Genomic DNA, 24900 nt, shown 5'->3' with positions numbered 1-24900 from the left:
GGCATAGTAAAAAGTTTATTCACGGTTGACCTTAGGTTTGGGACCGTGTGTCTTTGGACCTTAGTCTTGCACTTGAAACAATAGTCCTAGGGTGAACAATGTCTGGGGACCCCATCTTCCCATCGATTACTTCTCTTTATTCCTATTGCTCTCTTTTCCCTTTTCTTTATTTTTATTCACATTGATATTTTTCACTCAAATCACAAATTGATTCACTCTTTAGCTAAATAGCATTACTACTTGCTTCTTAACAACTATTCCCTATGGATACAACTACCCACTCACCGGGTACTTTATTACTTTGACAACCCGTGTACTTGCGGTATCCCCAAGGAAGGGGTGTGTCACCCACACACCCTAGGCAGAAGGGTGTGCGGGCTGGTGTGTGGCCACACAAGAGGCCGTATTGCTATTATGAAGGCTGTGTGGCCTATGCACAGCCCACACACTCTAAATGGCTTTAAAAGCATCCTATAATGTTCAGCAAGAACCCCCGAACTAAAAACCAAAAAGAATGTAAGCAAGACATCAAATCGTCAACTAAAGAAATACCAAACTACGCTACTCTACACAAGAAAGAAAACCCGAAATATTACATTTTGTGTTAGAGGCATGATTTTGTACAATTGGTGTGTTGCATCTATTCATGGTTATTTTTATATTTATTTTTTGAAATTTAACACAATTGGCCTATTAAATTTGTTCTTTCTCAAGTCTATTTTTTTTGTTAAATTCTATTATGGATCGCCAACATGTGGGAAATTTCATGGAACTTGAATATAAATCATCAACACCTTGTCAAGATTGGAATATCAGATCAACTTCTATTATTTTACCGATAATGGAAATCATAAATTTTCTATCCTAACTCTAAGTTCAAATGCTACTTCAGTTACAAATCCAGCTTACCCAACACCTACAATGAATGATGTTGACGAGTGATAAATGCATAACTGAACATATTTTAATATGGATTTTCTATGATTAATTGGCATGGATCATAGTATTCATTTCGCAGATGATGCTTAACATGGTGTAGAAATTGATTCTAAGTCATGGACAATCCATAATGAGCAGAGAGAGAGAGAGAGAGAGAGAGAGAGAGAGAGAGAGAGAGAGAGAGAGTTAAAAGAAGCAATTTTGATGTAAAAACAAGGAAGAAAAAGCTCTCTCAACATCAAGAATAAAAAAAGAACAGGCCAAACAGAACACCTTATTGTCCCTTTATGGCTATAAGCCTAATCCAGAGAACCTTGCCTCCATACTTATACCCATAAGCTGGAGTATAACTAACAAATAGATGGCCTAAGAGTAGGACTTACACCCGTAAGGCAGGGCATAAGTTTCATATAATAGAGTTTGCAAGGAGGACATACGCCCGTAAAGAAGGTCGCAAGCACCATCTAGAAAAGTTTATGATCCAACACATACGACCTTAAGCTTTATTGTAACATCAAGATAGAAGATCTATATAGCTTACGGCTGTAAAATTCCCTAAGGCATGTGACCCATCATCTTCAGCTCGTTACGACATTATTCTTATACCATAAGTCAGCTGTAAGAGGTTAGGTATAAAAGATTTTATTGAGGGTTTTGGAGGAGAGTTTTGGCGGCCAAGAAAAAGAAGGAAATGAAAAATATATCAAGCCTCACTCCAGTAATCCAGTGACTTGGAGGGCTTCATCTACGGCCTAGTGAATCATTCAAACCTTCGATATAAGTTCTCAGTTGTATTTTGTGAAAGATTTGCGGAAGATTCATCAGCACTCAAAGGTCGCAAAACTTAGAGGGAATTTTAATGATTTTATTTGGTTTCTTCATATTAATTGGATTGTATGATTGTTCTCCTCCAATGGAAAACTGAACTTATTGGTGTTTGGACATAGATAGAAACTAGATTTTACTTTTATTGACAATGGTTGTAGACTTTAAGCTTTTAATGATTGATTTATTGTAATGCTTTGATGTTGAATTCAATTCTGTATTAATAGTTGTTTTGAATCCTAATGAGTGCCTAAATGCACATGTTTTTATTGTAATTTTTATATGCTTCACAAGTAATATTTATGGATTGATGCCCTTTTAGGTTTAATTTATTGTATTTTCATTTACAGGGCATGAGAAGAGGCTATAAGGGCTCAAGAAAGTGATGCGGTGTGTTTTCAAGGCAAAATAGGCATTTTTTGAAGAAAGATTATTGTAGTCACATCGTTGTATATTGTAATTGTAGTTCTATAGTAGTTTTACTGTAGCACAGAACAAGATTTTGTGCGGTCCACACACTAGCCTGCTTGGGACAGGCTGAAAGGTGTTCTGGCATTTGTGCGCCCATACAGGAGGCCGCACACATCATCAAGTTTTCTAGATTTGAGTTTAACACTTTGTGCTAGCTCCCATGTGGCCGCACTCGTTGGACTATAAATAAACCCTTTTTTGGGGCCTTTTGAGGGAGCCTTATTAGCTATATCAGCCAATGCCTATTGGGATGAGTTTTTGTGGTTTAAAGGAGATTTGAACATGGTTTTGATAAGCGACAGTTAGATCTTGAAGATCTAACAGCAAGGAGCAAGCATCTTCGAAGAAAGCTATGTTTTGGGTAAAATAGGGGTGGCATCCTTGGGTGCTTTCGGTGTTCTCCTCTCTTTACTGCGATCTTCATCAAAGGGGGAGTTTGAACATTCCTTGTTCTTAAGCTTGTTTTTTCTTGTTGATTTGAAGTATATGTTGAACTAAACCCCAAATGTCACACGATTTAGGTGACTCTTGGGGTGAACAAGTGATTTGTGAATGTTTGGTTTGGTTTAATACACTGTTGATGATTATTATTCATTCTATGACATTGTATGTCTTGAATTACATTAATGAGAGCTTTGTATTTCTTATTTGAATTGTGTATTTGAGGAAGTTGTTCCCTTTGAACTAGGTCATGCATAGATTGATAGGGTTTTGAGGTGTCGGCATGACCCATAATTCTAGTGTTGGAAAGTTGTACGCTTTAGGGAAATCCTTATGACAAAGGCTCCTAGAATATAATGTTATCATGGGAGAGTCGGTTTATGAGCGAGTCTAAGCAAATCTCGTATGAGATTAGGAGCTAATCATGAAGGTGTTCAAGTTAGCTCATGTTAGAGAACTTTCGGTCCAATCACAACTTTGTAATACGAAACAAAATTTTTAAATCACACTAGCAGCCTTAAGGGGATCCAAATTAGGGAACTATCATCTCCCAATGATTGCTCCCAAAGAGATCACATCTTGGATTGAAGCTCTTTACTCTTTGTTTTCTTAGTTAGTCTAAACTAAAAACAACCGTTCAGTCATTTAGACTAGATAACAGGTGAAGAGTGAGTATTAGTACTTCCTTGGCCTCAAGGAATATGATGTGTTCTCCGCAAGTGCATGGGTCGCACACAAGTAATACAGTGGTACCCCTGGTGATAAGTGTTTGTGTAAAAGTAATATGAAGTATTCTTTTCCTTACATTGAACATCACTTTTATTAGATTTTATCACTTATTCGTGTGTATTTGTGTTCTTTTATGCATGTAAGGTTGTGGAGACAAAGTTGAATGAAAGATAGCAAAAGTAGATCGTGGATGCAATTGTTGATGAAGTTTTCGGGTTGAATAAAGGTGAAGACACAAGTTGTGCTCAAAGACATGTGGGTGTGTGCCAACCTCCATTGTGCTCAAGAGAATATACAAAGTAGAGGGGCACAAAGGCAGTCACACTCATTTGTTCAGACTTGTGCAATACTAGCAAGAGTTTCATCAATATGGTTTCATTGAAGATGCCACGCGATCTACTGCATGAATGTGTCGGCATTCATGTGGATTCGATGAAAAGAGTGGAATCAGGAGCATTCCAGTGAAGTATTGTAGTAGTTTACTACAGCAAATTAATGTAGTAGTTACTATTCATAGCTCACTGGAAACAAGTTCTGAAAACCCCCACGGCCGTGTGGAAATTCCACATGCCTGTGTGGATGCTCGATTCTAGCCCTTATAAATACCGCATTTTGAGAGTGACCTTTTCCCAATCTTTTGTCCATCTTTGGAGGCGCTCGTGTCTAGGGTTTGGAGAGGCTTTGCCTAGGTTTTTGGAGCAATTCTCTGACCTTCGACATTTCATTCTTTTTGGAGGAGAGTTATTGGGAGAGCTTTTTGTCGATAGCGATTTGGCTAGGTGTGCCCTAGAGCTTGACAAGGGAAGTTTTGGAGAAAGGCAGGCGGCTCCACAAGACCATCGTCTACGGACTAAAAAAAGGTGTTTATCTATGGATTGCATGTTTTCACTATTGATTTCATTGTTGATTGTGTATTGCTCACTAGATAGCTAAACCCCTAGTGGTGCTTGGAGTTGTAAACCCCTAGGATGATTTTTGTTTCATTAACCTTTATTATGCTTCTTTAATTGATGTTTTTAATTGAGTTCCATCCTTGAATGTTGGTTGTATTGATTTTCCCTTAGAGTGACACTAGGGTTGAGAATCCATCTTGGTAATTCTTGTGGATGAGTGAAACTCCATTAGGATTAGACAAAAGCAAGGTTGGAGAGGGTTGAGAGGGTGAGTCGAGAGGTAGTGAAACATCCCATTTCCCTTCTGATGTGTTTTATCCTACCTCCATGTTCCAAGAGTTCTTTGCGGTTATGATAGAGTGAAGTGTTAGGAGACAAACTCCACTGGGGCGTAGTTGTGCAAGCAACAAAGTGAATTGTTGAAGTAATCCTTAGTGCTGGGGCTTAATCTTGACTAGGATTCTTTCGCCTGGACCAAAGGGTTAGATCTATTTTAGGGAATAGGGTTTACCACTTGGAGTCCCTAGAGGTTCATACAACCCCACACAGTATGAAGCGTCGAGAGTATCCCTTTACGTAGGGGCATAATGTAGGGTTAGTTACGGTTGATCATTAAGCATTAGTTAGGAGGCATAATGATTAGTCTTGCACTTAAAATAATAGTCCTAGGTGAGCAATGTCCGGGTGCCCCATCTCTCTATCGATTACCTCTCCTTATCCCTATTGCACTTCTTTTCTTTTCTTTACTTTTATTTGTATTGATATTATTCACACAACTCCTCAATCATTTTGACTATAGTTAAATAGTAATTCTTGTGTTTCCAAGCACTATTCCCTGTGGATATGACTACCCACTTGCCTGGCTACTTTATTACTTTGACAACCTGTACACTTGCGGTATACACACGCAAGGGGTGTGTCAAGTTTTTAGTGCTGTTGCCGCGGAATAGGTGTTTTGGAAGAGTTTTGCACTTTGCTATTTTAGCTATTCATCACTTGTTTTATTTCACACTTTCTTATTCTTTGATTGTTCAGATTTGTTTTTCTTTTTTGGTTATAGCTCTAGGTTATGAACCGAGGAAACCTTTCTACATTGGTTGCAGGTGATCCGGATATTGGAAGAAGAATTCATGAATAGGGAATGGAACCTGTACATAAACAGTAAAATCAAGCTGAGATAGAAGGTGAAGGGTCTGATTATATGGCAGAATAACATAAGCAGCAGAGCGCACTATTAGATGATGCCAAACCCATAGTTATTGGCACATAATCTAGTATTGTACGACCACCGATCAAAGCTCAAAGTTTTGAGCTCAAGCCAGGCTTCATCCAGATGTTATAGCAGTCGGAACAGTTCAATGATTTGGTCAATGAGGATCCAAATAATCACATTGAGAACTTCTTGGAAGTGTGCGACATGCTCAAGATTAATAGTATCAGGGATGATGCTATCAAGTTGAGGGCCTTCCCATTTTCCTTGAAAGGGAGAGTAAAGCAATGGCTACATTCATTACCTAGAGCATCGATTACTACATGGGAGGAGATGACAGAAGCTTTTCTTGCCCGATATTTTCCTCCTGAAAAATCTACAAAGCTTACGAATAAGATATCTTCCTTTCTGCAAATGGAATTGGAGTCTCTTTTTGAGACATGGGATAGGTTCAAGGATCTCCTGCGGAAATGTCCTCAGCATGGGTTCCCCGAGTGTATGATCATCAAAATCTTCTATAATGTTTTGAACCCAAGTATAAAGCAATTACTTGATGCTATAGTAGGAGGTATCTTAGAAAGCAAGATCCCCAAAAAAGCCCCACATCTTATTAAAGAAATGGATATGAACAGTTATTAGTGGAACACACGAGATAGAAAGAAGGTAGCCGGACTTCATGAGATTAATGCAGTCATATCATTAGCGGCCCAAGTTGAATCATTGAGCAAGAAGTTAGACACTCTAACTTTTTCTAGAGGGAAAAGCGTGATGAGTTGCCTTTTGGAGTGTGGGGAGGACATGCTCGATAAGTGCTTGTGAGATAAGAATCTGAGTGTTCTTTCCATGTGTTGAGCATTACTTTTCTCGGGTTTTAACTCTAATATGTGTGTAGTTATGTTACTTTCATGCAGGTAGGGTTGTGAGGCTGAATATGAAAGAAAGAAGCTAATGTGTGATCAGTAAATACACCAATTTGGAGGAAATCATGCTAAGGTTCAAGCGAAGACACGCAGTCGGGGTTCAAGATGAGGGAATGTGTGCCAACCTCCTTGTATTCAAGTTAGTATAACCATTTGGAGGGCACAAGGGCGATCACATTCAAGCATTCCGACTTGTGCATATAAAACAAAATCTCCACCAACATGTCCGTTATTGAAGAAGCAAAGCGATCCACGATATAAACGTGTGCCCATTTGCGTTACCTCGATGAAAGCATGGATTTGGGAGTATTTCGGGCCGGCACTGTAGTAGGAGGCGTAGTAAAATTGCAGTACCCGAGCCATCGTTCACGAGATCGAGAAAAGCAGGAAAACAAAGAATCCACACGGGCATGTGGAAATTCCACACACCCGTGTGAAAAATCCACAGGGGCGCCCACAAGGGCGTGTGAAATCTCGATTCTAGCCCTTTAAAAGCCGATTTCAGCCCCGATTTCAGCATTCTTTTCTCCATTTTTTCCCCAACTTGAGAGAGGGCTGTAGCTTGGTTTTTGAGAGGTATTGGCTAGGGCTTTGGAGAGGTTCTATGGCTCTGACATCACGCGCCGTTTGGAAGAAGGTTAGTGGGAGAGCTTTCGTTGGCACAAATCCGGCGATGTGTATCCTAGGCCAGACAAAGGGACCCTTGCGACAAGTAGAGGACTCTCCATAAGACCATCACCATGATTAATGAGGGGATTTTCTATGGATGCTTTGTTTTTACATTCGATTTCATTGATTGTATCTAGCTCCATGTAGAGCTAAACCCCTAGTGGGTACTTGGGTATTTGTGAACATTAGGATGTATTGTTTCATTGAATCTATTTATTATGCTTTTAATTAATTGATGTTTATTGTGAGTTCCAATCTTGTATGCTTGATTGTATGAATACTCCCCTAGAGTGACACTAGGGTTGAGAGTTCTTCTTGGTAACTCTTGTGAGTGAGTGACACACCATGAGAGTTAGACCAAGCTAGATTGGAGAGGGTTGAGAGGGTGAGTCGAGAGGTAGCGGAGCGTCCCCTTTTCCATCCTATATGATCTATCCTACCTCCACGTTCCAAGAGTTCTTTGCGGTCATAATAGAGTGAATGGGCTAAGGGATGACCTTCCACTGGGGCTTAGTTGCGAGTGCAACAAAGTGAAGCGTTGAAATGATTTTAGCATCTAGGGCTTAATTGTGGCTAGTGATCTTTCACCTAGACCAAAGGGTTAGGTCTATACATAGGAATATGATTTATCATTTAGAGTCCCTAAAGCTCATTGCAATTCTATACGAGTGTGAGGTGTTGAGATTGTTCGATTTCTCCTCCGGGACATGTATAGAGTTAGGTATGGTTGATCTTAGATTTGGGACTATGCAATTAAGGGTTTCCATGACTCACTATTGCATTAATTAGGAAGCATAATAGAGGGTTCTTGCGCTTGAAACGATAGTCCTAGGCGGAATAATACCCGGGTACCTCATCTTTATCGATTGCCTTACCTTCTCCTTTACTTGTGCTCTCTTTTTTGTTGTTTTTACTCTTGAGAATTGAATCTTGTCACACATATCACTACTCATCTTCCACATTAGTTAAGAAATAATTTAAGTGTCTTTATTCACTACCCTCTTTGGATACGATACCCACTCATCTGGGATTATTACTTTGACAATCGTGCACTTGCGGTGTACACACATATTCGGACGTGTCATGCTCCATCTGATTGCCCAATTTCTATTGGTGTTACCACTTCCGTGGAATAGGTTGATTTTGTAGGTAATTCAATGAGAGGTCAAGGAAATTTGTATAGTGATAAGTGCTTGTGTGATATGAATGCGAAGCATTCTTTCCTTATGTTGAGCATTACTTTTCTCGGGTTTCTACATTAACATGTGTGTTTTATGTTACTTTCGTACAGGTAGGGTTGTGAGGTCGAGTATGAAGGAAAGAAGCCAATGTGGATCATAATGCACTGATTTTGGAGGAAACCTTGCTAAGGTTCAAACGCGAAGACATAGGTCGGGTGCGAGATGCTAGACTGTGTGCCAACCTCCTCGTATTTGAGTTAGCACAACCATTTGGAGGGGCACAAGGGCAGTCACACTCAAGCATTCTGACTTATGCACATAGAACAAGATCTCCACCAACTTGTCCGTCATTAAAGAAGCAAAGCGATCGATGACGTGAACGTGTGCCCGTTTGCATCACCTCGATGAAAGTATGGACTCGGAAGTATTTTAGGCCAGGTACTGTAGCGGAATAATGTAGCGAAAGTAATGTAGCAGCACTGTTCACACCCGACCGAGAAAACAGGAATTCAGAGAATCCACACGGGCTATTTCTTTGATTGTACTATCGAGGGGGTTTCTCTATGGATTCATTGCTTTTACATTCTATTTATTTGATTGTACTTAGCTCCATGGAGACCTAAACCCCTGGTGGGTACTTGTGTATTTGTGAACCCTAGGATGTATTTTTTTCATTGAATTTCTTTATTATGGTTTCAATTAATTGATGTTTATTGTGAGTTCCAACCTTGAATACTTGATTATAAGAACATTTCGCCTAGAGTGACACTAGGGTTGAGAGTTCTTGTTGGTAACCTTGTGAGTGAGTGACACACCATGAGCGTTAGACAAACCTAGGTTGGAGAGGGTTGAGAGGGTGAGTCGAGAGGTACAGGAGCGTCCCCTTTCCCGTCTGACGTGATAGATTCTACCTCCGTTCCTCGAGTTCTTTGCGGCCATAATAGAGTGAATGGTCTAAGAGATGACCCTCCGCTGGAGCTTAGTTGCGCGTGCAACAGAGTGAAGCGTTGAGATGATCTTAGTATCTAGGGCTTAATTGTGGTTAGGGACCTTCCACCTGGACCAAAGGGTTAGGTCTATAATTTGGAAAAGATTTATCACTTGGAATCCCTAGAGTTCATTGCAACTCTATGCGAGTGCGAGGTTGAGAGGTTATCTAATCTCTCCTCCGGGACATGTATAGAGTTAGGCATAGTTGACCTTAGATTTGGGAGTATGTATGTAAGGATTTCCATGACTCACCATTGCATTGATTAGGAAGCATAATAGAGGGTTCTTGCACTTGAAACGATTGACATAGGAGGAGCATTATCCGAGTACCCCATCTTTATCGATTGCCTTACCTCACTCTTTACTCGTACTCTCTTACTTGTTATTTTTACTTTTGAGAATTGAATCATTGTCACACTTATCACTACTGATCTTTCACATAGCTAAGAAGTGGATTAAGTGTTTTTATTCCCTATTCCCTATGGATTCGATACCCGCTACTTCGACAAACCCGTTCACTTGTGGGATATACACAAGGGGACCTTGTCAAGTTTTTGGCGTCGTTGCCGGGGAATATGCGTATAGAGATACTTTGCACTTTGTTTTCTTAGCTATTTCACCATACATTCTATTTCATATCTTCTTATTCTATCATCGTTCTGATTTCTTTTTTCTTTCTTTTTGGGTGTAGCTCCAGGTTATGACCCAAGGGAATCCTTCAATATTGATTGAAGGAGATCCTGAGCTTGAACGTACACTTAGAAGAAAAGGGAAAGAGCCTATGCAAGAACAGTCTAATTTAGCTAATTTGGAAGTGGAAGGATCTGAAAACATGGCAGTACAAAACGAGCAACAACGGACATTATCTGATTATGGCAGACCTTCAGTGTTGGGGACACAATCGAGCATTGTGCGTCACCCGATTACAGCTCAGAACTTTGAGTTGAAGCCGGCATTCATCCATATGTTGCAGCAATCCGTACAGTTCAGCGGTTTGGCCGATGAGGATCCAAACAATCATATAGAGAGTTTTCTCGAGGTGTATGATATGCTAAAGATAAATGGAATGCCAGATGATGCCATCAAGTTGAGAGCCTTCCCATTTTCCCTAAAGGGGAGAGCGAAGTAGTGGCTACACTCATTACCTAGAGCATCGATTACCACATGGGAGGAAATGGTAGAAGCTTTCTTGCCCGTTATTTTCCTCCCGGAAAATCTACAAAGCTTAGGAATGAGATCTCATCCTTTGTTCAGTTGGAATTGGAGTCTCTATTTGAGACATGAGAAAGGTTTAAGGAACAACTGAGAAAGTGCCCGCATCACGGATTTCCAGAGTGGATGATTGTTCAGATCTTTTACAACGGTTTAAATCCGAGTACAAGGCAACTCTTGGATGCGGTAACAGGAGGTACCTTAGGTAGCAAGACCCCAGATGAGGCCCGTCAATTAATTGAGGAAATGGGGCTGAACAGCTACCAATGGAATGCTAGGGAGAAGAAAAAGGTGGCCGGTCTCCATGAAATAGATGCAGTGACTTCATTGGCAGCTCAAGTGGAAAATTTGAGTAAGAAGTTAGATCTTCTAACTTCAAATAGAGTGGCAGCTGTGACTAAGTGCACCGGGTGTGGTGGAGGACATGCTCCCTCTGATTGCCTAGTCTCTATCGGTGATGTTTCTTCGGTGGAGAATGTTGATTTTGTAGGTAATGGCATGAGACCTCAAGAAAACCCATATAGCAATACCTACAATTCGGGTTGGAAGAATCATCCCAATTTCTCATGGAGTAATCAGGGTCCACAAAAGGCCATGGGGCCACCGGGTTCCCAACAACAATAACAAGCACCTCAGGTGGAAAACAGAGTCTCAAGTTTGGAAACCCAAATGAATGACTTAGAGAAGCACTTGACTAGATTTGTATAATCTGCAAATACAAGGTTTGAATCAGTCGAGGCTACACTTCGCAACCACACCGCCTCTTTATATAACCTTGAAAATCAAGTGGGGCAAATTGTGAAGTCTCTCTCTGAAAGGCCACATGGAAGCTTGCCGAGCAATACATAAACCAACCCTAGAGAGCACGTGAAGGCGATCACTTTGAGAAGTGGTCGTGAGGTTGAACGTAGGCTTCTGAGTGAGAAGCCAAAAGAACACACACCCGAGGTTATAGAGGTGGAAGAGGAAACAAGCAAAGAGAAAGAGGTGGCACCTCCACCTTTCAAGCTATGAATCCCTTATCCCTCTAGATTGAAGAATGACCAAGGGGATGAACAGTACAAGATGTTCCTGAGTTTCTTCAGCAACTCCACATCAATATTCTTTTTGTTGAGGCATTGGCCCAAATGCCTAAGTATGCGAAGTTCTTGAAAGACTTGTTGACTAACAAGAAAAAATTGGAGGAAAGTGCTTCTGTGATTTTAGATGCTTCATGCTCGACGGTATTGCAAAAGAACATGCCGAACAAGAAGAAAGACCCTGGAAGCTTCATCATTCCGTGTAATACTATAAATCTAGGTGAGGAAATGGCATTGGCGGACTCAGGTGCCAGTATCAATGTTATGCCATACACCTTCTTTCAAAAGCTAGGCTTGGGCGAGCCTAGGCCTACTCGGATGACTTTGCAACTAGCGGACCAAATAGTGTGTCATCCCAAGAAACCACTGGGGCATGCGTCTGATCCTATGGGTCTCTCCTGTGGAGTCACACAAGCGTGGGTAATTTCCACACGCCCGGGTGGATGTATAGAACTCAAAAGGCTGCGTTTTCTCTTTATAAATTTATTTTGCCTTTTCATCTTTTCACTCCCAAACATTCTAAGAATGCATCCTTGCACTCTCTCGACCTCTCACCGTCGTTTTAGAGGGTTGTTACTTGAGTTTTCCGGTCATTTTTTCTATTCTTTTATTCTCATTTTGTCGGTAAGCTTCTCGTTCTCTTTCTTTGCCCAATCTTCATTTATTTTGCAGCACCAGCGTCATCTTTACCAGCAGCGGCAACAAATGCACCAGCAATTAACACCGACACTTTAGGCGTCTTTACCTTCTTTGTTCTTATTTTTAGTATTTTATTTTTGCATTTTGTTTTGAACTTGTATAGTCAAAAAGGATCTTCCTTCTGAGTTTATCTTTTATTTTTGTCTCGAGTTGTATTTCATTGCTCTATCTTTTATATAATCAAGTCATTTTTGTTTATTGAGCTTCATTGAACCCCCTTGTGTATGCGTGCAGATGGTCTTGTCAGTATGGGAATTGAGAACTAGTCATGGGCACTGTCAAGGTGTTTTACACTTGGCCGTGTGTGCTTCACAACCCATTGGAACTTCATTCCAAAGGATTTAGCTCCATCAAATGCACCACTAATAGCCAGGGAAGTATTGTTTCAATTGCCCACTCTCACATGTGTTTTAAATTGTATTACTTTTATTGTGCTTTCATGCGTACATTGAAGGCAATGTACATCATAAGTGTTGGCTGGGAGTTCACATTGCACATGTCCTATATATAAATTTTGATTGGCATACGTGCTCACCGAGGCAATGGTGGTTCACCTTAATTGCAATGCTTGTATTCTTGAGTTTAGGAGAAATTTTAACATTGAATGTTCTCATGCTCTATTTCTTACTTGAATTTCTAGGAATTTTTGCAAGATGAATATTTGTGCAGTACTCTTGATAAGTGCTTGTGCGATATGAATGCGAACCGTTCTTTCCTTATGTTGAGCATTACTTTTCTCAGGTTTTTACATTAATATGTGTGTTTTTATGTTACTTTTATCCGGGTATGGTTGTGAGGCTGAGTATGAAGGTGACACGTCCGAATATGCGTGCGTAAACCGCAAGTGTACGGGTGTCGAAGTAATAATTACCCGGTGAGTCGGGTAGTCGAATCCACAGGGAACGGAAGTACTAGTAATAACCACTTCTCAATTATCTAGTCGGAATCAGTTAATATAATGGAGTGAACTAATTGCAAGCAAAGCAAACAAGTATGCAAGAAATAAAGTAGAAGAGTCTCAATCACTAAGGATGAGGTATTCGGGCAATGATCCCCCTAAGATCTTCTTTAAAGCTCAAGATTCACTAAATGCTCTAGAATCGAGTCTAATGAGTCGAGGTAGTCCAACGATAACCAATCCTTGTCTCCAAGCAAAAGGCACTAGTCCCCTACAAGGTCCCGGTGGAGAAATCGACCAATCTCAACACTTCACACCCCATATGACCACAATATGCTCTAAGGAAACCTAAGAGTGAAACCGATTCCTAAATGTAGATCCAACCCTAATTCCCGGCGAAGGATCCTAACCCCCCTACAAGGTCCCGGCGGAGAAATCGAGCAATCTCACGCCTCACACCAAATATGGTTGTAAAGAGAAAATGGAATACGGAGATAGGAAACACTCAATCGAAAGGGAAAGGGGACATTCCTCCATCTCAAGGCTCACCCTCTCAACCCTCTTTAATCTTGGAAATCTAACTCTAATGGAGACCTCACACATTAAAGTATTAAATCATGCAATGTAAATCAACCACAAGGATTAACAACACTAGCAAGCAATTAAATCACAAGATTAAAACTCAAGACAACTCAGATTAACTAGAAACATTAAGCGAATCAATCCAAAAATATAAATCTTAGGGTTCACATGCCCAAATACCTACTAGGGTTTAGCCCTCCATGGGCCTAGTTACAAAACAATAATGAATACAATGAAAAGCAATAAAACCCATAGAGAAAACCCCCTCGAATTCGTGCGGATTGGCCTTGATTGGTAGTTCTACATCTTGAAGGATTCCTCTCCGAAGCTAGGTTGCCAATGGCTCCCCAAAATGCTATGACGTCGAAGGAATCTATCAAAGTTGGTGAAGAACTCCCTATCAATCGGCGAAGACCTTCTCCTCAAACCCTAGCCGTCTCTCTCTCAATGTCTATGCTCAAAGCTCCGCAAAAGTCCCTTTAGAATCGGCCAAAAGGTGTATTTATAGCCTCACAACGCGTCTGTCACGTGCCCCCCACGCGCCCGCGTGGGCTGCAGGAATTTTGCTACAGTAATTCTGCTACACAACGATAAACATTCTCCTCTTAAGGCCACACGATCGGGCACACGATCATATGGTAGGCTATACGGCTTTTCCTTCATCAATGCGTCTTGAAAGGTCTTGAAATCTTTACAAAGAGGAGGAATGTAGAGACATAGCTGCCTTTGTGCCCTTCCATTAATAACTTGGCTTGCAAAAACTATGGAAGTTGACACACATCTCCTCATACACGAACTCCTCTTGTGTCTTCCAACTTGATTTGTACAAGAACTCCCAATATTATGCCATAATAGCCTATCTTCGCTCCCTTTTGAAATCCTGATAAGTGCTTGAGTAGACATATTTTTATATATGTTTTACATGCATTGAGCATCATTTTTACTGTGGTTTATGTCTCATATTGTGTATTTGGTGTTCTTTTATGCATATAGGTTGTGAATGCCTTGAAGAGTAAAAAGGAAGCAAAGATAGGCTATAAAGACACAATGTTGGGAGTTTTTGTTCAATTCAAGGACCAAGACACGAGAGCAGTTCATAAACGTGGAGATGTGTGCCAACTTCCAAGAAGATTCAAGTCAATTCACCATTTGGAAGGGCACAAAGGCAGCCACATCTTCATATTCCTTCTCTTTGTGAAGATTGCAAGACCTCTCAAAGATACGTCGATGAAGAAAAGTTTTATAGCCTACCACATGGACGTGTGCCCGGACATGTGGCCTTAAGAGAAGAGTGTTCGGATCGCGGTTTGTGAAAAGTACTTGTAGCAATTTCATCGTGGTAATGCGGTAGCAGAATTCTGTTCAGCGGCGCGTGGAAATTCCAGCAGCGCCGGGTGAAATTCTTGCACGCAGCGGGCGCGTGGAAAATCCACGCAGGCGGCGTGAGGGGCACGTGACGAGCGCGATCTAAGGCCTATAAATAGCCGTTTTGCCCTATTCTTTCTCATCTTTTGTGCGGCTCTTGAGGGGTGAGGCGGCTAGGGGTTTGGAGAGGAGGTCTTTGCGGCTTTGGAGGCGCCGTCACCAACTTTGATCGATTCCTCCTCCGTCATAGCATCAAGGAAGCCACCGGTGAACCTAGCTTGAGTGGGTCCTTCAAGGCGTCGAAGCTCTCCATCAAGGCCATCGAGTTCATATATAAGGGGTTTATTTCTATGGTTTTAATATATTTTCATTCATTGATGGTGTGTTTTTTGTATGTTGCTCCATGGAGGGCTAAAAACCCTAGAGGGTATTTGGGCTTGTGAACCCTAGGATTCTCATCTTTTGTGGATTTGCTTTGTGTTTCTATTTAATCCGAGTTTGATTAAGTTTCATTCTTGATTGTTTTAATGCTTGCTTGCCTTATTGATCCTATGGTTATTTTGGTTTTGCATTATTTGTTGCCTTGGTGGGAGAGAGATCTCCATTAGGGGTTAGAACCTCAAGATTGAAGAGGGTTGAGAGGGTGAGTCATGAGATAGTGAAGTGTCCCTTTCCCCTCCGAATGGTGTATTCTATCTCCATTCCCTAAGCTCTATGCAACCATGTATTTGGTGGGAGGCGTGAGATTGCTCGATTTCGCCACGGGACCTGTAGAGGGGTTAGGGATCCTTTCAGCCGGGAATTAGGGTTGGATCAATCTTTAGGGAATTGGATACACAATTTGGAATCCCTAGAGTGCTGACGGGTCAGTATGTGGTGTGAGTGTTGAGATTGAGCGATTTCTCCACTGGGACCTCGTAGGGGACTAGTATCGGTGATCTAGAGATAGACCTGATTATGTTTGGATTTCCACGACTTAACTTATTCATCATAGAAACACTTTTGCTTATCGGTACCTAATAAGCTGAATCCTAGGGGGAGCATTGCCCGAATACCCCACTTTTCTTGATTGAGATCTCCATCCATTTTACCCTTGCATATTTGTCTCCGGTATTCATTACTTAGCACAATAGATCACCACACTATCCCATTATCATTAGGCTAGATAGCAGAGAAGAAGTTAGTACTAGTAGCCCTGTTCCCTGTGGATTCGACTACCCGACTCACCGGGTATTTATTACTTCGACACCCGTGCACTTGCGGTACACACACGCATATTCGGACGTGTCAAGTTTTTGGCGCCGTTGCCGGGGAATAGGATACTAGGAACGCTAGGACTTTGTTGCTCTAGCCATTTATCCATTTTTCATTTTATTTTTTTCTATTCCACACTTTCTTTTTCTTCCATCATTCTCATCGGTTTTTATTTTGTTTTCATCCATTTCACTTTATCTTCTTCCACCGTTCTATTTTGTTTTATTTTGTCTTACTTACTTTTTCTTGCGTGGAGCTTGAATGATGATTAATCCAATTTTAAACTTATATTTTCAGGTTGAAGCTCTCACTAGAAAACTTGATCAATTTGTTAATGTTCATCAACATCATGATCCATATCGCATCAACTATCATCCAAATCAAAGGAGCTACCCAAATCTCTTGTGGGATATTGATGAACAACAATGGGAAGCACCTCAAGAAGAATTTCAGATGGATGAGAAGCTTGAAGATGATGTACTTCGGTTGGAAAGAGTGTTACCAAGATTTATTGAAGCCACCAATGCCCGTTTCCAAAATATTGAGGCCACATTAAGTTGTCACGAGGTCTCCATCAAAAACATTGAACATCAATTAGGAGAGATCTTGGACATGCTTGCTAAGGAAAAAGAAGAATTTGAACAAGCAAGGCAAGTATCTCCGGGACATGATTGAGGCCATGAGCAACATTGAAGAAGTTGGGCAAATTGAGTACATTGATGTAGAAAATAAAAAAAGAAAAGAAGTTGAATATCATTTTTGAGATTTTTGGATTATGCGAATGAAGATTGTGCTTGTGAGCGAGGGAAATTTTCAAGGGGATTTGCTTGTCTCATGTTCCTCTCAAGTTGAAAATACACAAGAAGAAGCAAACCCCCAAGTTAATGGAACAAGCATCTTCCTTTAGGATTGATCAACTCTTACAATGCAAGAGAGAGGTTTTGGGAAGGGAAGAAGATGTGGGTAGGAGATTGAAGCCATCCAATGACCCACTGTGCTAAGCTTGGATAATTCCCAACCCAAATTGTTTCCTTGGAGGCCAAAAAGTAAGATGGTTGGAGTCTCTAACAAATACTTCACCCGGCAAGTTGACTCTTGGTTTAAAGGAAGTAGCTATGCAATGTCTAGTCGGGAGGAACACACTCTTTTCAAGCCTCCATAAGGTAAGGAAGAGAGTGCGTCAAGCTTAGTGACGTAAAACAAAAGCGCTTCTTTGGAGGCAACCCAAATTTTTTAATTGTTTTTCTAGTTTAGATTTTTCATTTCTGCGAGTAATAAATTCATGAGTGGGTGCTTTGATGAATTTTTTTGTTGGTGTTGAAGTTTTTCATGGAAAAATTTTGGTGATTTAACTTGATTTTTCGTGTATGTGGCATGGTTTAGGGAGTAATTCATGTTTATAGTTGAAGAATTAGTGTTAATTTGAAGTTTGGAGCCTTGCGTGGGACTACTGCAGAAATTTTTGCAGCTCACTGCGGTCGCGATGGAATTTCCACCACGGCCGTGTCTGATCTCTGCGGGGGTGTGGAATTTCCACACCCCCATGTGGCTTATAAGATTATGAGGGGTCGGTTTTTCATTATCTTCACCACTTACACCCATCTTCTCCCACTTCTCCATCTTCAAGAATCTGAACTTTTTGAGCATAAAAAACTAATTTTTCTTCAACTCCTTGGAGATTTAAAAAGTGTTTTGCCGGCATTTGCATTAAGTTTCCTTCACCAATTTGCTCAGTAAACTTCATTTTCCCCTATCTTCTCTATGCCCTTATTTTGCCAATCCATAGAGTTTTTATTGGTTTTATAAGTGTTGTTTTTCATGGAAAAATCTTGTAGAGACACTTTAGAATGTATGGATCGGGAAATTTTTTTGGAGCGTTGGAGCCCAATCATGGCTTCTTGGCCATGGTTGGGCGCCCTACATGAGGCGTGGCGGCCCACTGCGCCCAGCGTGGGCGGGGCCGGCCGTTCGGTCCAGGCTCCGCAGCGGCGCCCGCCAGCCACGCGCTGGCGTGGGGCTGGCGATCGATCGGTGTCGCTGCGGTAGCGGCGATGCCAGCGCCCGGCGTGGGGCTGGCCACCGCTCGGTTAGGGCGCCCGCTAGCGCGCCAGCTCAGCGCCCGCGTGGCGCCACGGCCGAGACGAGCAGCGCACGCTGGCGCGTGGCTTCCCTGCGCCCGTGTGAGCTGGAAGAAAGTACCCAATAAGGCAAGAAAAAGTGCGCGGCTTGCCCTCCGCGCCAGCGTGGAGCCACAGTACTCATCAAATTCATGCTAGCGAGCTCCTTTTTGAAGCTGTTGCGGTATGACACCAAGGACGAAAAAAACTTGTTCGAAAATGCTTGAATTTCATACGGTTAACCTTGGATGAGAAGATTATTTTTTGGCACACCGCGACACGAGAAGGCGAGCGTTGATGCTTGAGGCGTCCCACTCATGATTCTTTAGTTTCCTTTACTTTTGTTTTCATTTTTTTTAGTTTTATTTTAACTTTTAGAGTTTAGTTAACTTTAGGTTTTGTTTGTGCGAGTTTGTGCTGCATGTGTTTACTTATAAGAACTCGTATATCTTTTCTATTTTGTTGAGCTTCACTGAACCCCTTATCTACGTGCAGATGGCCTTGAGAGTGATGTTGATGGTGTTTTAGTCATAGACACGATCATGTGCGTTGTCCCATGGTTGTGTGAGCTTCACAACCTATACAACACGCCCTATGAGTTGGACTTCACCAAACGTTTAATAAGGAATTCAGGGGAGTATTGTTTTAATTGCATTCCCGAACACATTATGCTTCTATTGATGCTATTTTTATTGTGCTTACATGTGTACATTGAGGACAATGTACATCTTAAGTGTGGGGATGGTTCACCTTATACATGACTTATACTTGTGTTTTCATGAGCATGCTTTTCGTTGCCAATGAAGGTTCACCTTAGGGTTAAGAGTTTAATTCTTAGTTTTTTTGGAGGTTGTAAACATTGGATTTTTATCATGCTCTAGTTTTTCATCCAATTTTTCTTGAATATTTTTGTCTGTTTGCTCTTTGTGCACTTTTTCTCACTCATTAGACCTATGAAGACTCTAGTTCATTTTTTGTTTGGGACTTTAGTGTGCTAGTTTTTATAAATAAATATATATTTGAAAAATTATTTGTTGTTTGTACATAGGGGGTGGAAAGAGCTACCACTCATGATGTATGTAGCTACTCTCATAAGTCGGATACTTGTTATGCCCTAATGAGAGAAAGAGCTATCTCATGGGATGTGTGAAAGCTACCACCCTTGGTAGAAAGAGCTACCACCTCGAAAGTGTGAAAGCCACCCGGGAGGCATCTTGGGAAAGGGCTACCTTAGAGGATTGTGTGAAGCTACTACCTATTCTTTTTGTTCATAAATAAGTCCCGTTTTAATAAGAACTTGGTAGTGGACATAGTGTTGACATGAGTTGAGTTTTTCACACACACACGCATTCGGATTTTATCATATTCATTTTTGATTGGATTGTTTGCTAGAGCATTGATTGCTTTGTCTAGTGTTTGATTCTCTCCATGACTGTAGAACTTTATTCTTGTACTCATTTGGTGAACCTAAGGCCAAGCACTTCTCTTTTCTTTCCATAGGTATAATGTTTAATTTTGCTTGAGGACAAGCAAAGACTTAAGTGTGGGGGAGTTTGATAAGTGCTTGAGTAGACATATTTTTATATATGTTTTACATGCATTGAGCATCATTTTTACTGTGGTTTATGTCTCATATTGTGTATTTGGTGTTCTTTTATGCATATAGGTTGTGAATGCCTTGAAGAGTAAAAAGGAAGCAAAGATAGGCTATAAAGACACAATGTTGGGAGTTTTTGTTCAATTCAAGGACCAAGACACGAGAGCGGTTCATAAGCGTGGAGATGTGTGCCAACTTCCAAGAAGATTCAAGTCAATTCACCATTTGGAAGGGGCACAAAGGCAGCCACATCTTCATATTCCTTCTCTTTGTGAAGATTGCAAGACCTCTCAAAGATACGTCGATGAAGAAAAAGTTTTATAGCCTACCACATGGGCGTGTGCCCGGACATGTGGCCTTAAGAAGAGTGTTCGGATCGCGGTTTTGTGAAAAAGTACTGTAGTAATTTCACTGCGGCGATGCTGATAGCGAATGCTATTCGCAGCGCGCGTGGAAATTCCAGCGCCCGCGTGGAAATTCTTGCGACCCAGCGGGCGCGTGGAAAAATCCACGCAGGCGCGTGAGGGCACGTGGCGAGCGCGATCTAAGGCCTATAAATAGCCGTTTTGCCCTATTCTTTCTCATCTTTTATGCGGCTCTTGTGGGGTGAGAGCGGCTAGGGGTTTTGGAGAGGAGGTCTTTGCGGCTTTGGAGCGCTTCGTCACCAACTTTGATCGATTCCTCCTCCGTCATAGCATCAAGGAAGCCACCGGTGAACCTAGCTTCGAGTGGGTCCTTCAAGGCGTCAAGCTCTCCATCAAAGGCCATCGAGTTCATATATAAGGGGGTTTATTTCTATGGTTTTAATGTATTTTCATTCATTGATGGTGTGTTTTGTATGTTGCTCCATGGAGGGCTAAAACCCTAGAGGGTATTTGGGCTTGTGAACCCTAGGATTCTCATCTTTTGTGGATTTGCTTTGTGTTTCTATTTAATCCGAGTTTGATTAAGTTTCATTCTTGATTGTTTAATGCTTGCTTGCCTTATTGATCCTATGGTTATTTGGTTTGCATTATTTGTTGCCTTGGTGGGAGAGAGATCTCCATTAGGGTTAGAACCTCAAGATTGAAGAGGGTTGAGAGGGTGAGTCATGAGATAGTGAAGTGTCCCCTTTCCCCTCCGATTGGTGTATTCTATCTCCATTCCCTAAGCTCTATGCAACCATATTTGGTGGGAGACGTGAGATTGCTCGATTTCTCCGCCGGGACCTTGTAGGGGGTTAGGATCCTTCGCCGGGAATTAGGGTTGGATCAATCTTTAGGAATTGGATACACAATTTGGAATCCCTAGAGTGCTTTGCGGTCATATGTGGTGTGAGGTGTTGAGATTGAGCGATTTCTCCACTGGGACCTCGTAGGGGACTAGTATCGGTGATCTAGAGATAGACCTGATTATGTTTGGATTTCCACGACTTAACTTATTCATCATAGAAACACTTTGCTTATCCGGTACCTAATAACTGAATCCTAGGGGGAGCATTGCCCGAATACCCCACTTTTACTGATTGAGATCTCCATCCATTTTACCCTTGCATATTTGTCTCCGGTATTCATTACTTCGCACAATAGATCACCACACTATCCCATTATCATTAGGCTAGATAGCAGAGAAGAAGTTAGTACTAGTAGCCCTGTTCCCTGTGGATTTGACTACCCGACTCACCGGGTATTTATTACTCCGACACCCGTGCACTTGCGGTACACACACGCATATTCGGACGTGTCAAATCCCAATGCCTTCACAACCTATATGCATAAAAGAACACCCAATACACGAAATGAGACATAAACCGTATAAAATATGATGCTCAATGTATGTAAAACATGCATAAAAACATGTTCACTCAAGCACTTATCAGAAGGAAATAGCCCAATGTGGATCATAATGCACCTATTTTGGAGGAGATCTTGCTAAGGTTCAAACGCGAAGACATAGGACAGGTGTGAGATGCTAGAGTGTGTGCCAATCTCCTCGCATTCGAGTGAGCACATGAATTTGGAGGGGCACAAAGGCAGTCACACTCGAGCATTCCGTCTTATGCATATAAGAACAGGAGCCCCACCAACATATATATCATTGAAGAAGCAAGTGATTCATGGCGTGAGCGTGTGCCCGTTTGCGTTACCCCGATGAAAGTATGGAATTGGGGAAGTTATTCGAGTCGAAAAAAATGTAGCAACAACTGCGGCGAGGAACTGCGGCAGCCTGATTCACAGCCGGCTGAGAAACCCGAGAAAGCGAGAGAATCACACGGACGCGTGGAAATTATCCACACCCGTGTGGAAATTCCAGCGCAGGCGTGTATCATCCACGTCCGGGTGGAGTTGCCCGATTCGACCCTATTTAAAGCCGATTCAGCCCTGATTTTTGCTATTCTTTTTCTCCATCTTTTCCCCAACTTGCGAGAGTGCTTCGGCTAGGGGTTTCGAGGGTATTGGCCAAGGTTTTTGGAGAGGTTCTCACGGCTCCGACATCGTGATTCCATTAGGAAGAAGGTTGGTAGGGAAGCTTCGATCGAGGCGTATCCTATACTGGACGAAGGATTCCTTGGACGATGAGTAGAGGACTTTCCACAAGACCATCGACACGGCCATCGAGGGGGTTTCTTTATGGATTCATTGCTTTACATTCGATTTTTTTATTGTACTTAGCTCCATGGAGAGCTAAACCCCTAGTGGGTACTTGGGTGATTGTGAACCCTAGGATGTATTCGCTTCATTGAACTTATTTATTATGCTTTCAATAAATTGATGTTTATTGTGAGTTCCAACCTTGAATGCTTGATTGTATGAATATTTCCCCTAGAGTGACACTAGGGTTGAGAGTTTTTGTTGGTAACCTTGTGAGTGAGTGACACACCATAAGCTTTAGACAAAGCTAGGTTGGAGAAGGTTGAGAGGGTGAGTCAAGAGGTATAGGAGCGTCCCCTTTCCCCTCTGACGTGATAGATTCTATCTCCATTCCTCGAGTTCATTGCGGCCATAATAGAGTGAATGGTCTAAGGGATGAACCTCCGCTGGGGCCTAGTTGCGCGTGCAATGGAGTGAAGCGTTGAGGTGATCTTAGTATCTAGGGCTTAATTGTGGCTAGGGACCTTCCGCCTGGACCAAAGGGTTAGGTCTAAATCTAGGAAGAGATTTATCACTTGGAATCCGTAGAGCTCATTGCAATTCTATGCGAGTGCGAGGTGTTGAGATTGTTCGATTTCTCCTCCGGGACATGTATAGAGTTAGGCATAGTTGACCTTAGATTTGGGACTATGTATGTAAGGATTTCCACGACTCACCATTGCATTGATTAGGAAGCATAATAGAGAGTTCTTGCACTTGAAGCGATTATCCTAGGTGAAGCATCATCCGAGTACCCCATCTTTATCGATTGCCTTGCCTCCTCCTTACTTTTGCTCTCTTACTTGTTGCTTTTAATTTCTGAGAATTGAATCATTACCACACTTATCATTGTTGATACTCCACATAGCTAAGAATCAAATTAAGTGTCTTTACTCCCTACTCCCTGTGGATTCGACCCCGTTCATCCGGGATTATTACTTCGACAAACCTGTGCACTTGCGGGATATATGCAAGCGGACCTTGTCAAGTTTTTTTGCGCCGTTGCCGGGGAGCTAGGCGTTTAGAGATACTTTGCACTTTGTTTTCTTAGCTATTTCACCACACATTCTATTTCATATCTTCTTATTCTATCATTGTTCTGATTTTCTTTTTCCTTATTTTTGTTGCAGCTCCAGGTTATGACCCGAGCGAATCCATCAATATTGATTGAAGGAGACCCTGAGCTTGAACATACACTTGGAAGGAAAGGGAAAAGAACTCATGACAAGAACAGACCTAATCCAGATTGATTTGGAAGTAGAAGGATCCGAAAAACATGGCGAGAACAAAATGAGCAACAACGAACACTATCCGATTATGCCGGACCATCGAGTGTTGGGGACACAATCGAGTATTGTGCATCCCCCAATTACTGACTCAGAACTTTGAGCTAAAAGCCGGCATTCATCCATATGTCTGCAGCGAGTCCTGCACAATTCAACGGTTTTGGTCGATGAGGATCCAAACAGTCACATAGAGAGCTTCCTCGAGGGTGTGCGACATGTCGAAGATAAATGGTGTGATGGATGATGCCATCAAATTGAGAGCCTTCCTATTTTCCATAAAGGGGAAAGCGAAGCAATGGCTACACTCATTACCTAGAGCATCAATCACTACATGGGAGGAGTTGGTAGAAGCTTTTCTAGCCCGTTATTTCCCTCCCGGAAAATCAGCAAAGCTTAGGAATGATATCTCATCCTTTATGCAGTTGGAATTGGAGTCTCTATTTGAGACATGGGAAAGGATCAAGGAACTCCTGCGAAAGTGTCCGCAACACGGATTCCCGGAGTGGATGATTGTTCAAACCTTTTACAATGGTTTGAACCCGAGTACAAGGAATCTCTTAGATGCTGCGGCAGGAGGTACCTTAGGTAGCAAAACCCCTGATGAAGCAGGTCAATTGATTGAAGAAATGGGGTTAAATAGCTACCAATGGAACGCTAGGGAGAAGAAAAAGGTGGCCGGCCCCCATGAAATTGATGCGGTAACTTCATTGGCGGCCCAAGTTGAGAGTTTGAGTAAGAAGCTAGATCTTATAGCTTCGAATAGAGTTACGACCGTGACCAATTGCACCGGTTGTGGTGGAGGACATGCTCCCTCCGATTGCCCAATCGTCATTGTTGATGTTTCTTCAGTTAAAGACATGTATAAGGTGAACCCTCCCTCACACTTAAGATGTACATTGCCCTTAATGTATGCATGCAAGCACACTAGAGATAT

At 41.8% G+C, this 24900-nt stretch overlaps 3 non-coding genes across 3 annotated transcripts; all 3 read right to left on the bottom strand.

Annotated features, from left to right (window-relative positions):
• Positions 1-5889: 5889 nt before the first annotated feature.
• Positions 5890-5996, bottom strand: LOC120266050. The gene has a single exon (XR_005537898.1). It is a non-coding gene; the product is annotated as a small nucleolar RNA R71 (small nucleolar RNA).
• A 4493-nt stretch (positions 5997-10489) lies between these two features.
• On the bottom strand, positions 10490-10596 carry LOC120265923. The gene has a single exon (XR_005537808.1). It is a non-coding gene; the product is annotated as a small nucleolar RNA R71 (small nucleolar RNA).
• Positions 10597-24355: 13759 nt separating this feature from the next.
• On the bottom strand, positions 24356-24462 carry LOC120267255. The gene has a single exon (XR_005538427.1). It is a non-coding gene; the product is annotated as a small nucleolar RNA R71 (small nucleolar RNA).
• Positions 24463-24900: the final 438 nt, after the last annotated feature.

Source organism: Dioscorea cayenensis, chromosome 1 (genome assembly GCF_009730915.1).
Source record: "Dioscorea cayenensis subsp. rotundata cultivar TDr96_F1 chromosome 1, TDr96_F1_v2_PseudoChromosome.rev07_lg8_w22 25.fasta, whole genome shotgun sequence".
Taxonomy (NCBI): Eukaryota; Viridiplantae; Streptophyta; class Magnoliopsida; order Dioscoreales; family Dioscoreaceae; genus Dioscorea; species Dioscorea cayenensis.
Note: the sequence above shows the minus strand (reverse complement) of the source record. Positions and strands in the feature narration are given on the sequence as shown.